We start from the raw sequence: 8,968 nt of genomic DNA, 5'->3' as shown, positions 1-8,968 counted from the left end.
GTAGAGATGGGGTTTCACCATGTTGACCAGGTTGGTCTCGATCTCTCGACGTCGTGATCCACCCGCCTCGGCCTCCCAAAGTGCTGGGATTACAGGCTTGAGCCACCGCGCCCGGCCCTTTTTTTTTTTTGAGACAGGGTCTTGCTCAGTCACCCAGGTTGGAGTGCAATGGTATGATGTAGGCTCACTGCAACCTCCGCCTCCCAGGTTCAACCGATTCTCCTGCCTCAGCCTCCTGAGTAGCTGGGATTACAGGCACCTGCCATCATGCCAGGCTAATTTTTATATTTTAGTGAAGATGGGGTTTCACCATATTGGCCAGGCTGGTCTCGAACCTCTGACCTCAGGTGATCCACCTGCCTTGGCCTCCCAAAGTTCTGGGATTATGGACGTGACCCACCATGCCCAGCCTCAAGTTTCTAGTTTTTGTGTTTGTTGGGGGCGACCTCTGAGTGTCTGTATCTCCTACCACTGAAGACTTCCAGTTCCCTCCCTGAAACAGTGTCTCCTGTCGTCAGTGTTTTCTTTAAAACAAAAAACAAAACACCAGTGTTACTCTTAAAGCTAGATGAGCTGTTTCTAGAAAGGATCTTGGTCCCTAGTCTCCTTGACGCTATCCCGATATAAATGCAGAACAGACACCTACTTGGAGAAGAAAGAAAAATATGCTTGTTGTGTGTTTAAACACAGATGCACTTCAGATGTTGTTGTTGTTATTATTCTACATTGATGGTCTTGCCAGCCATTATGGTCGGAAGTTAGAACACCTGGTTTACATTATTATGACTTGTATTTCAGACTAGTTCACAGGCATTTGGGCAGAGGATGTGTGCATGCTCAGGAAAGTGGCATCTGATCCTTACTGGGGATTTTTTTGATTTATGTTTCCCTTCTCTCTCTCCTGTTGCATTTCCTTGAAGGTGGCTTCTCTCTTCACAGCTGCTATTGCTGCTGGCTGCTGTTGGTGTGGTCTTCCCTTACCAAAGAGACACCAAAAGCCAGATGCCTAGTCTTCTCTTAGCCGTTCCTCCCTCCTATGTGCCATTTTACTTAATCCCTTAAAAGTAGTTAGTAATTTAGATGGGACAGGATGTGAGCACAGGTGGGGGCTTCCATCTCTAATCTCTTTCTCTACCTGTCTTTTTTTTCTTTCCTTTTTTTTTTTTTTTTTTTTTTTTGTGATGGAGTCTTTCTCTGTCATCCAGGCTAAAAGTGCAGTGGTACAATCTGGGCTCACTGCAACCTCCGCACCCCTGGGTTCAAGTGATTCTGATGCCTCACTCTCCTGAGTAGCTGGGATTACAGGCACTTGTCACCACTCCCGGCTCGTTTTTGTATTTTTAGTAGAGATGGGGTTTCGCCATGTTGGACAGGCTGGTCTCGAACTCCTGACTTCAAGTGATCCACCTGCCTTGGCCTCCCAAAGTGTAGGGATTGCAGGTGCGAGCCACCGCACCTGGCCTCATGTTCTTGTGTACCTGCAAAACAAGAGCACAGGTTCTCGGATTCCCAGGTCACTTCTGGGGCCCAAGTGCCTATTTTTCTTGTCTGACCACCCTCCTTTTGTGTTATTTTTGACAGTGGGGGAGTGTTCAGACAATTTAATAGCAGTTGGAAAGCTGCAGGGGGTGTCTTGTTCTGAATAAGATGGAGAAGTTTTATGAGAACAATAGTGCTGGGTGAACCTAAGAGTTTTGAACATCTGCGATCGCCTGTCAGTCTTGTAAGCTAGTTTCCCAAGGTCGTGACTGAGGAGGTCTGGGGTGTGTGTCCGTTGACGAGCCTGCAGATGGCTGAAGTCTTCTGGTTGATGAAGAATGACACCGCATTGCTGGTGAGAAAGCCTCTGAGTTTCTCTGCCTGCTACCCAGCCGGGTGAGTTCAGTCTGTTTTATGACTTTCCCAGGGGTGATCATCCTCTGAGGGCTGATGCAATCTTCTTGCCTAACTCCCAACAGGGTGACTGATGTCCCAGAAAGCTGAGGTCTTATTTTATCATGGGTCTATACTTATGATGACTGCCCAGGAGATTTTTGCCTTGGCGTCTCTCCTCCTGATGAAACTTAGACGTCAACTGTCCCTCTCTGCTCTGATTCTATGGCTCCATACCTGAATGTAGAACTTCCTCAGGTTCTTTAAAAGAGCAGCAGATGCTTTAGTGAGTGTGCTGTGTGGGGGGAGATAGAGAAGGGACTTAAAGCAAATCTCAAGAGCAAACAACTGAAAACGCATTTGACATTTCTGTTCTCCTCAAAACCCCTTCCATTTCACCCAGTGGCTCATCTCTTTGCCTGTTCTTCTCCTTTCCTCTGCCCTGCAGCCCCTTCCTAACTTTTCTGTAAGTTTGTTTCTTTTCTTTTCTTTTTTTTTTTTTTCTGAGACGGAGTTTCGGTCGTGTCACCCAGGCTGGAGTGCAATGGCACAATCTCAGCTCACTGCAACCTCCTCCTCCTGGGTTCAAGTGATTCTCCTGACTCAGCCTCCTATGTAGCTGGGAGTAGAGGTGTGTGTCACCATGCTCAGCTAATTTTTGTATTTTCAGTAGAGATGGAGTTTCATCATGTTGGCCAGGCTGATCTTGAACTCCTGACCTCAGGTGACCCACCTGCCTTGGCCTACCAAAGTGCTGGGATTACAGGTGTGAGCCAACCCCACACCCAACCCTTTCATGTAATTTAAAAATTCTGTACATTTTCATTTTGCAGAGCAATTTAATTGTGACCGTATTCATAGTCAAGTTTACATACTCAGACCCACTGAAATGCTCACAAAGTAAAAGACCCTAAGGTCTTGGGACTTCCTGAGAAAGCAGATCAGCATTTTAATTTATTGCTTGGAATCTCATTCCTCAACCCATCTGGCTAATCAGTGGGTTTCTTCCTGGTAAATACAGGACTGTCCCTAAGAGGAAGTCTTATTCCAGCTGCTAAGGAAGAAAAATTTCCTCTGTCTCATTACACCAGAAACTGGAAAGCAAAACTAGTCATTAGAATGTTGTTCAGTTTTCAGGGAATCACAGTGAAAGGAGCTGGAGGCTCTGAGGGAGACTCCAGGCTAAGCGAAGGGCAAGCTTGGCACTCGCGCTCTGGGCTTGAGTGTATCATTCTAATGATGGTGTGACTGTGGCCAGGTTCATGGATGGGTAAACCCTAATCATTGCTTCCTTCCCAGCTTGCCTTCTGGGCTCCATCTAGACTTTCCTCTCTCCACTTGATCTGTCATTATAACACTTTGTGACTTCAGCACTTTCCCAGTAGAGTGTGTGTACGTATTTATTGATTTCATTTTGTATGATAATTAGTTGCTTCCAAAGGCACCTTCATCTCAGGAGTTAGAGCTTGCCACGTCTCTCTTGTAGGGGAGGAAAGATTTCTTTTTCTCATCCATTGCTAGGTTCATGACCCAGGTCCTTTTATAATATAAAAGTTAGATTCATAGGAGAAAACAAAGAAATTTATTTAATGTAAGTATTACATGCCTGGGTGATGTGGCTCATGCCTGAAATCCAAGCATTTTGGGAGGCTGAGGTGGAAGGATCACTCGAGCCCAGGAGCTCAATTCCATCCTGGGCAACATAGTGAGATCCCGTCTCTATTTAAAAATACAAGGCCAGGCACAGTGGCTCATGCCTGTAATCCCAGCACTTTGGGAGGCTGAGGTGAGCAGATCATGAGGTTAGGAGTTCAAGACCACCTTAGTTAATGTGGTGAAACTCTGTCTCTACTAAAAATACAAAAATGAGCTGGGCGTGGTGGTATGTACCTGTAGTCCCAGCTACTTGGGAGGCTGAGGCAGAAGAATCACTTGAACCTGGGAGGTGGAGGTTGCAATGAGCCGAGATTGTGCCACTGCACTCCATCCTGGGTGACAGAGCGAGACTCCTTCTCAAAAAAAAAAAAAAAAAAAAAAATTACATGACACAGTTACCTCTGAAATGAAGACTCAAAGAAACAGGTAATCTTGTATATTTTATGCTTAGATTTGATGAAGTAGATGGTCTTGGAGACATATGATTGGACGGAGGGGTAAGAGGGGTAATAAATTGGGGGAAACTTGGCCAGTCCTGTTAGTTAGATTCTTCTCTATGTGCCTGTGTTTTCAGAGATAAGGATGTTCCTGTCCTCAGGAGACAGCAGGGGCACCTCTTGAATGAGGGGCTTATGACCTGCCTCAGGGGAGAAGGGCAGTAGGGATAAGGTGAGAGTGACCTTCCTCCTTCTGCGATTTTCTCAAATATCAAGGTGCCATATTTTGGGGTAGCCTGTCCTGAACCCCACCACACTCTTCAGAAAGCATTCTTGGCAATTGCCAGCCTGCTCCTAGACTCATCATAGCTGTTAGAACTGCGAGAAACCTTCGACACCATCGGTCCTCCTTTTACTGAGGCTCAGGACAATCAAACTCCTCTGTGTCTAGCTGCTGTGTTTCAGCAGCTCAGCGGCCTTATCTCACTGCCTATCAGCATAGTTTGTGGTGGTTCTTTTCTCTGTGGGTCTTCAATTAGGCCATCAGCTCCTTGAAAAGTGGAACTGAATCTTCTCTAAGATAAGGTTAGGTTCCCAGTGGGCACCCAATGTATGTTGTTTATCTATTTTCACAGACAATGTTAGAGGCTACTGTATTAGAGTATGTTCTGTATATATGTACTAGGGCTGAAGATGTAGAAGATGAAAAAGACATACTATCTCCTTTTAAGAAGCTCATCGTCCATGAGGGCGGCTATAATAAATGTACAGAGACAATACATGTAAGTACAAAGGAAGGAGAGAAAAATTTCATCAAGGGGTTCAGGAAACTTTTTTTTGGAGACGGAGTCTTGCCCTGTTGCCCAGGTTGGAATGCATTGTCATGATCTCAGCTCACTGCAACCTCCGGTTCCCAGGTTCAAGCGATTCTCCTGCCTCAGCCTCCTGAGTAGCTGGGATTACAGGTACCCACCACCACATCTGGCTAATTTTTGTATTTTTAGTAGAGAAGGAGTTTCTTTCTTTCTTTCTTTCTTTTTTGAGACAGAATTTCATTCTCGTTGCCCAGGCTGGAGTACAATGGCACCATCTTGGCTCACTGCAACCTCCACCTACCGGGTTCAAGCGATTCTCCTGCCTCAGCCTCCCAAGTAGCTGGGATTACAGGAATGTGCCACCATGCCTGGCTGATTTTGTATTTTTAGTAGAGACAGGATTTCTCTATGTTGATCAGGGTAGTCTCAAACTCCTGACCTCAGGTGAACCCCCCACCTCGGCCTCGCAAGGTGTTGGGTGCTGGGATTACAAGTGTGAGCCACCAAGTGTGGCCGAGATGGGGTTTCACCATATTGGTCAGGTTGGTCTTGAACTCTGACCTCAGTTGATTTACCTGCCTCAGCCTCCCAAAGTGCTGGGATCAAAGTGCTGGGATTACAGGTGTGAACCACCGTGCCTGGCCAGAGCTCAGAAAACTCTATGAAGGTAGAACTAGAGGTGGGCCTTATGAAAGAATTTCACCAGCGTAGTAGGACAAGGAGGGACCTATTAATAGCAGCTTGAACAAACCCTCAGAGACAGGAGAGCACAAAGGTTGGATGAGGAATGGCCAAAGCCCCTGTGGTTGATATGTGTGGGTTGCAGATGGGAGATCTGAGGCTGAAAAAGGAAGACAATGTACAGGGCTTTGAGCGTGAGCCTTTGAATGTGCATGCAACAGTGCGGTAGTGTGCTCCTCTACCATCTATTTGAGATAGAACCTGGCCAAGAACAGACACTTCATAAGTATATGTAGAAATTAATAATAAATATGCTCCAGGTCTACTGACTTTGGTATCCAGAGGCAGTATATTATGTAACAGCATGGACTTTGGAGCCAGAATGGCTACATTTAGAGCCTAGCTTTGCCAGTTACAAGCTGTGCAACCTGGAAAAGGTTTTTAACCTCTTTGAACCTCAGCCTTCATTTCTGTGAAATGTGGCTGATAATAGTACCTACCTTATAGGCTTGTTATGATTAAATTAACTGAATTAGTATATGTGAGGCACTAACAATTTGCGGTAGAAACTGGTTCATAGTATATTTCTTTTCTTTTCTTTTTTGAGGCAGGGTCTTACTCTATTGCTCAGACTGGAGTGCAGTGGCAGAATCATAGCTCACTGTAGCCTCAGACTCCCTGTCTTGGGTGATCCTCCCACATCAGCCTCCCCAGTATCTGAAACTACAGGCAAGTGCCACTCATTTTTTTGGTGACACGCTCCTGTAGAGACAGGGTTTTGCCGTGTTGCCCAGACCGATCTTGAACTCCCAAACTCAAGCAATCCACCCACTCAGCTTCCCCAGTTGCTGGGATTACAGGTGTGAGCCATTGTACCCGGCCTTATATTTCTTAATTGTTTATATTATTACAATAATTATTGTTGAAATAATTGTATTTTACTGTCACAATAGGAAATTGTCTTCTCAAAAATGTCTCCTACCATACTGCCTTACTGTCTGAATTTCTCCTGTTAGGGCATCTATAAAAATTCACAGATCTTTATTAAAATACATATGTAATTAGGAAGCCAACTCTAGGATATCGGTCAATAATTCTTTAGCAAGAATTCAGTTGCTCCTAATAGAGTCCAGAGGAAATGGTAAGTCAAAATAATTAATATGGCCAGGTGTAGTGGCTCATGCCTGTAATCCCAGCATTTTGGGAGGCTGAGGTGGGCAGATCACCTGAGGTTGGGAGTTTGAGACCAGCCTGACCAACATGGAGAAACCCCATCTCTACTAAAAATACAAAATTAGCTGGGCACAGTGGTGCATGCCTGTAATCCCAGCTACTCAGGAGGCTGAGGCAGGAGAGTTGCTTGAATCCAGGAGGTGGAGGTTGTGGTGAGCCGAGATTGTGCCACTGTACTCCAGCCTGGGCAACAAGAGTGAAACTCCATCTCAAAAAAAAAAATTAGTACAGCTAAATACGTCACTTATCTGGAATGGGTACTTATGCCCAGACCCTAGCAATGTTTTGTAAACCTTATATTCTGGTGAAGACACTTCCACAAGTGTTTTATAATGTTTCATTTAAAAATAATAACTGTGAAAAAATGTGCTGAAAAATGATATATACACAATTACAAATATTAAAAACATTGAAAATTACCAATATGTTATTATTTGCTATTTATTAATATATTTTTATGCAGGCCTTATAATACAGCTTCTTCTGTATCCTCTGTTTAATAGAAGAATAATTATCTTGAGATTGTAAGGTGATCTGGGAAGCAGTTGCAAATGATGTTTCCAATCTTTGTTAAACCGAAATTTCTGGAGGTTGTGTAACTAAAACAACATACAGAAATAAATTGGATAATAAGGTTGCTAGAAGACTGCTATTGTCTTCCATAACTCTTGGTTGAAACATTTTATTTTCACTAGAACACCATTGTTCTTATTGACTTTATATTAAGTAACATTATGTTTCTTAAACAGATTTCTATTAATTAAATATCACTTTTGACTGGAGGCAGTGGCTTACACCTGTAATCCCAGCACTTTGGGATGCTGAGATGGGTGGATCACAAGGCCAGGAGTTCAAGACCAGCCTGGCCAATATGGTGAAACCCCATCTGTACTAAAAATACCAAAATTAGCCAGGTGTGGTAGCATGTGCCTATAGTCCCAGCTACACAGATGGCTGAGGCAGGAAAATTGCTTGAACCCAGGAGGTGGAGGTTGCAGTGAGCCGAGATGGGGCCACTGCACTCCAGCCTGGGCAACAAGAGTGAAACTCTGTCTCAAAAAAGAAACAAATAAAATAAATAAAATAAATATTACCTTTATCACTTTCATGTGATAAAATTCTCTAAATGATGATTTAAAAAAGGTCTCTGCTGCTAAAAAGTTTTAAAACTCATCTATCTGGAAAGTAGCTTTGAACTTGGAGATGGCATAAATGAGAGACGGAAAATATCTGATGGGGCTTGTATAATTGCTTATCAGAGGGACATGGTGCTGCTCTCAAGCCCAAGGACTTTGGCTGAGTGAGTGCAGTAAGCTGGCATGGCTCGGAGGTTGAGTCTTTTCTATCTCTGAATTTAACATTTGTGGTTTTAATTATTCCCCCAAAATTCTAGAAAGACAGTGACATAGAACATGTTATTTTACTGAGGCATACATTTTAAAAATAATTCTGCACAAATGCATGAATCAGAAAAACGATACAATATTCCAAGATAAAAATTGAGGCATGAACTTGAATCATACTTGCCACCAGGATAAGGGTGGAATGTGGGAGCAAAAAGTCACCCTATTGAGGGTGTCCAGTAGATGGATCACCCAGCTTTCATCAGCCTCTCAATTCTGCTTTACTCTCTACTGGACTTGCCTGCACTGTAACTCTTTTGTTTTGTGATAGAAACTCAAATTCTTTGTGAAAAATGGCCCTGGAGCTCCTTGTAGAAATGACTGATTCTATGGCCGGGGCGGGAAATATACAAGATGAGATGGAACATATTGTATTGCCTGCAAATAAGGCAGTGTTCAACAAAACAGAACAAAAAAACCCCCAAAACCAAAAACTCTCTGGGTCCCCAAGATATTGGGGGTATGTCAAAGGGACACAGGAGCCAAATGAAAGAGCTTCCAGTGATAAAAGCCAAAACAATTTGAGATGCAAAATAAATAAAGTAATATTCAATCACAATCCAACATCTAAAGTAAATATCCATGAGTCCATATGGACATAAGTGAATGACTAAGTCAATTAATAAATGGGGAAGAAGGGCCAAATCTCCTGTGCAGAAAAAGTCCAAATAATTTATATACATACCCTGCCTTCAATGAGGGGGAGCTTTATTCCCCACTCCTTAAGTGTGACCAGCTCACAGCGACTTCTTTCCAAAGAGGACAGTTACAGAAAGGCAGAAAAAGACTAACTTTGGAAAAATCTGTCAAGTGTAACTTTAGCTAGGTGATCAGAATCAGCATCAGCAGTGAGATATTAGGCTGATCGTTT

This window comes from Saimiri boliviensis, chromosome 4 (assembly GCF_048565385.1).
Source record: "Saimiri boliviensis isolate mSaiBol1 chromosome 4, mSaiBol1.pri, whole genome shotgun sequence".
In the NCBI taxonomy this organism is placed as follows: domain Eukaryota; kingdom Metazoa; phylum Chordata; class Mammalia; order Primates; family Cebidae; genus Saimiri; species Saimiri boliviensis.
Note: the sequence above shows the minus strand (reverse complement) of the source record.